The sequence below is a fragment of the Mus caroli genome, unplaced genomic scaffold (assembly GCF_978045245.1).
Source record: "Mus caroli unplaced genomic scaffold, Mus_caroli_1 scaffold_31, whole genome shotgun sequence".
NCBI lineage: Eukaryota > Metazoa > Chordata > Mammalia > Rodentia > Muridae > Mus > Mus caroli.
The window spans coordinates 3340254-3346244 of NW_028227286.1; positions in this window are offsets into that span (position 1 = coordinate 3340254).

Below are 5991 nucleotides of genomic sequence, written 5' to 3' on the forward strand. Positions count from 1 at the left end.
CACCCCATTGGAAGAACAACAGTATCAATAACGTGGAAGCCCTCAGAGGTCCCAGAGCCTAAACAACCACCCAAAGTACATATATGAGCTAGTCCATAGCCATGGTGTATATGTAGCTGAGGACTGCCTTGTCTGACCTCATGAGTGAGGATGAATTTAAATCAGTAGAATATGTTCCCCCAGAGATGATGGCAGTGAGGTTAGGATGGATGGGGGAGCACACTCTCAGAAACAAAGGGGAAAGGGAAGGGGAAAATCACAGTAAGGGGAATCTGGGAGCTGCAGTAACATTTGGAATATAAATGATTAATATTACTTAATAAAAAAGTTTTAAAAAGATGAATTTGAATAGACATAAACACCTAGATAAATGCTCTACCTATTTTCAAGTTTATTATTTTTGTTGCTTTTGCTTCTGAATTCCTTTGAGTTTTGATTTCTATCCTGCATTTTATATAAAGAGGATTTCTCAATTATGCCTCCTGTATTTAAAATTTCCCTGAAATAGAAGTTGATAACTTTAGAGCCCTGAAACAACATGCCAAACATTTTCTCTGAGAAGGTTATCTCTTGAGCTCATATTAGAAAATATTTCCCATGTATTTTTTTCCTCTTGAAGGGGGTCTGGAAGTTTTATTACACACACCTACACACACACACACACACACACACACACACACAAAGAGAGAGAGAGAGAGAGAGAGAGAGAGAGAGAGAGAGAGAGAGAGAGAGAGAGAGACATATGATATATAAATGTACAAATACAAACGTAAATATATTGCATTTCTGATAAGTCCCTAGTCAAATTAACTAAAGGACCCAGAGGCAGCATTCCAGTTAACAAGATTAAAAATGTTTTTCTCTTTTAATTATTTTAAAAAATATTTCTCTTTTTTTTTTCAGTCCACATTTTATCCCCATCCTGGTCTGACCCACCAACTTTTTCTCATCCCATTCCTCATCTCCCTGACACAAAGAGTATGTCCCTACTCTCCCATCCCTCCCAACCTCCACCCACCATACCAGAACTGCTCACTTCCTGGAACCTAAACTCTGTGGAGAGTTAGCAATGTCATCTCTCCCTAAGCCTAGACCAGGCAGCGCTATGCTTTACATGAGTTGGGGGCTCATTCTAGATGTTGTATGCAGCCTTTTTGGTGGCTCAGTGTCTGAGAGATCTCAAGGGTCCAGGTTAGTTCAGAATGTTGATCTTCATATGTCGTTGCTCAAATTCTTTCAGCCTTTCCCTATTTATGCCATACGGGTCCCCGATTTCAGTGCATTGGTTAGGTGTATGGATCTGTTCCTGTTTCAGTCATCTGCTTATTAGACTTCTTGAAAAAAGAGCTATGCTAGGCTTCTGTCTGGAAGTAGACCATAAGATCAATAATACTGTCAGGCCTTGGAGCCCCCTCTTGAGCTGGATTCCAAGTTGGGTCTGTCACTGGACCTCTTTTCCCTCAGTCTCTTCTCCATTTTTGTCCCTGCAGTCCTTTTAGATAAGAAAAATTCCACGACAAGCCCATCTCTCCACTTAGTACACTGCCTTTCTTCCGGAGGTGGACTCTTGGTTTTCTATTTTTTAGTAATCAACCATCAGGATTATATGATAGTCATATTTCCTTCTGTCAATTCATGTCCTCTTTTCAACCATCAGAACATCCATATACTCATCTCTCTACAAGTCTAGTATAAGCATTATCTGATTTATCCACTGTATCATATTTTATTCCCCAATGTATTTGTCTAAAACAAATGTAAATGTGCATGTAAAGAAACAGGTACAGGGGCTGGAGAGATGGCTCAGTGGTTAAGAGCACCAACTGCTCTTCCGGAGGTCCTGAGTTCCAATCCCAGCAACCACATGGTGGCTCAAAACCATGCATAATGAGATCGAATGCCCTCTTCCGGTGCATCTGAAGACAGCTACACTCAGGTATAATAATAAATAAATCTTAAAAAAAAGAAAAGAAACAGGTACAGTATTCATGTCTGTCAGGTTTATGACTTTGCAGTCACTATAGAAGTTAGTGTAGAATGTTTTCCAAAAGCTAGAAATCAATCTACTGCAGGATCCATTGAGGCTACATTCTTTATCCATTTAAATGTTAGTGAAAAGGAAAAATGCATTCTCTGTAGATTGAATTCTATGAGTATATATATAATCAGTTGGATGGGATGTTGATCATTCTCAGTGCAATATATGACTATGTCAGTTTTATATGTCACTCAAGGTTGTTCTCACATATGCATATCTCCAGATATTTGTTGCAAACAGATGATCTTCGCAACTACAAATAAATATCTGGGAATTTTCATTTTATAAGAAGTAGGTACTATGTCAGATTTTTATTAAATCAATTCAGTCTTGTAGGTTAGTATGTGTATATCACAAACAAGCTTCTATTTAAGCCATGCTATGTAACCTCCTCCCTCCATCAGGCTGAAACCTGTTTGCTCAGGTTTCACTATTTAGGTCTGTGAGGAGCCTGCAACTCTATTGTTCTGCCACACCCATTGCCACCTTGCTCTTCTGGAGCCATACATATGGTCACTCTGCATATGTTATATGGAAAATCATAGAAGGAAACTTTATTGAACATAGCCACATTGGAAAGAAGAACATAGTTTAATAATATCCAAATATACCATCTGATCAACTTGATTTTCTAGGCAAATGATTATATTTAAGTAGATGTTTAGAGATATACACAACTATGCAGTCTTATTATAAGTGTGGCCCCACCTAATTTTGACTCACCTTAATCTTGGTTTCAAGGTAGACCAGTTGTCAAAACTAATGAAACCACATTCAAAGAGGATAAATGTACCTCTAGTTGGTCCAGATCTTCAGGTTTTACTTCTCTCATCTTGGTTTTCCTAGCAGAATTCCAGCTTCTTACACCATTGTGGCATCGCTTGGAAGCCAAAGGAAGGTAAATGGGACAATGTTTCCATACTTGGCTAGTTATAGAGTGATGTCAGAACCAGTCCACTCATCAATCCTTCAGGAGCTCATCAGCTTTTGTACGGGGACATTTTAAATAAATAATAAATAATATATGGTCTTTTAAGATTTTGTTTTATTATTAAAATGTGTGTGTGTGTGTGTGTGTGTGTGTGTGTGTAGAGGTATTTGCACATGAGTAACTTTCTGATCTCCCTGAAGGGTGTTCTGAGCCACCTGATGTGAATGTTTGAATCTGAACATTGAGCACCAGGAAGGGCAGTGTGTACCCTTATATTCTGAGAAATCTCTACAGACCAGTAAAGCATTTTCTTAAGATTTTACTTTTAAAAGTTTCAATGACCGAAGTTAAAATACTGTTAATCATATGGAACTAGAAAATGATTTATGTGTTTATGTTTTGTGGACACTAGTGATCATGGATTGTCTTCTATGAGGTGACTTGTTGGACCTTTTTGATATAATCACTATGATTAAAGCAATGCTTCCCTCATGTGTGTGTAATATTCAGAGTTGAGATACGATATTAATTTTATAAAGTTTTTCTCTTTTTTTTTTTTTTTTAGTGATGTGTAAAGGAAATCCTTTATGCCTAGCTTCAAGTTAGTGTACAGTGAAGACTTTATATCTGTTTTGAAGTGATTGATATTGAAGTGTTTCTGTGTAGATTTGAGTAAAATGTATGAATAAAGGCTTTTCTGTGTTTGGGTCACTAATTAGAGGGTGGAAAATTGTTTTGAGACTGTTTGAACCTTGAAAAAAATGTTGCCTCTGTGGAAGATCTGAGATGATATATGAGAACTTACAAAGGTACTAGTCCTGGTGCTAAGACACTACTGGCAAACCTTTAATTCTTATTTTTGATTATGTTTAGCCATGGATAAACAGGACAGGATAGAATTGAAGACCCAGAAATGAACCCACACAACTATCCTCACTTAAACTGTGACAGTGAGTACAAAACCATCTAGTGACAAGAAGACAGCATTTTCAACAAATGGTACTGCTTCCACTGGTTTTCGGCATGTAGAAGAATGCAAAATGATCCATTCCTATCTTCTTGTACAAAGTTCAAATCCAAGTTGATAAAGGATATCCACATAAAAAACTCATAACCTTACATAAAATCCCTAAGGCCCTCAACCCCTGCCAAACCCTAAGAATTCTAAAAAACTAAAAGAAAAAACAAACAAAAAAAACCTCTAAAAGAAACCAAAAACCTTAAAAAAGAAAACTCTAAAAAACCTTAGAATCTTTAAACAAACACTAAAAGAGCCCTAAAAAGCTAAGAAAAACCAAAAACCCTAAAATACTTAATAAACACATTTTATAAAAAACCTTAAATTCAAAGAAAGCAAGAACACCAAAATGACACTAAAAAATTGTAAAACCATAAAAATGCCCTAAAATTTTACAAAACTTCAATAACCCTAACAAGACCCTAAAAACCATAAAGCCATAAAAACAAAACAAACAAACAAACAAACAATAAAAAAAAAGATCGCCCTAAACTCTAGAAAACCCTAAAATTGAAAGAACCTAGTGGTGAAACCCCCACTCAACTCCTGATTCTGCATGCACCCAAAATTCAGGAACAGAACACAACACCTTGATGTAACAATACGAGGTATTTTAATGGCAGAGCTCTGGGTTGAAACGTACCTCACACAGGAGACAGTGGATTCGACCATGAGGCTTGGAAGCTAGGGATTTTTATAGAAAAGGAGTGTGGCTGGGGGAGGAATTGGCGCGGTTTCACATGATTGTTCCATTTAAACATCAGCAGCCTGGTAACATTTAACTTAGGTCAGAGAGGTGGGAGATAGGGAGGTGATGGGCCTGCTCGGGCAAGTCCTGGTCTGTTTTGCTATATTCTCAGCCCCATGTTTCAAAGCTCAAAAACAACTCTTTGGGTTCTTTGACATATATTACATGAATCACAGGTCTCAAGTTTTATTTCCGTTCAAAATCATTTTTTAATGAAAGAACCTTTTTTTAAAAACCCTAAATTATTAAAAAAACTTTAAAAAACTAAAAAAGAAAGAAAAAAAACTAAAATTCTAAACAAACCTCAAGAACTCTAAATTATTTTTAAAAACCCTAAACCCTAAAACAACCTAAAATAAATAAAATAATCTCTAGAACCCTAAAAAGACACTAAAAACTCCAAAAACCTGGAAAAAAAAGCTTCTAGGACCATAAAAAATAAATAAATAAATAAAAACAGAAAACCCTAATGTCCCTAAAATCCCAAAAAACCTAAAAAAAATAATATTCTTAAAAAAACCACATAAACAAACCCTAAAACACTAAGACACCCTAAATCCTTTCAAAAACAAAAACAAAAAACCCTAAAACACTAAAAAAAAAAAAACCTATAATTCTGAAAAAGTAAAGAACACTAAAAAGACACCAAAAAATCCCTAAAACTATAAAAAACCTAAAATCCTTAAAAAAAAAAAAAAAAAAAGCTAAAAAAATACAACAAAACACTAAAATCCCCAGAAAACCTAAAACACTCTGAGGAAATACTTACAAAATTTTAAAACCCCAAATAAAAATCTGAAACCATAAAAAGACTACTAAACCTCTTACAAACGCTAAAATTAAAAAAAACAAAACAAAACAAAACAAAACAAAAAACAAACAAACAAAAAAAAACTAAATGTCCTAACATTCTGAAAAGAAAAAACAAAAAAACAAAAAACTCAAGAACTCTAATTAAAAAAAAAAACAAAAAAACACAAAAAACGTAAAACCCTTAAAAAACTTAAACATAATAAAAATAATCTCTAGAACACTAAAAAAGGCACTAAAAAAGGCCTATGACTGAAAAAACAAAACAAAACAAAACAAAAACAAAAACAAAAACAAAAAAACCCTATATTGCAAAAGAAAAAGAAAAAAGAAAAAGAAAAAAGAAAAAGAAAAAAACTTCTAGAACACTAAAAAACCCATAAACATTATTAAAAAAAAAAAAACAAAAAACAAAAAAAACAAAAAAACTAATGCCCCCAAAATAC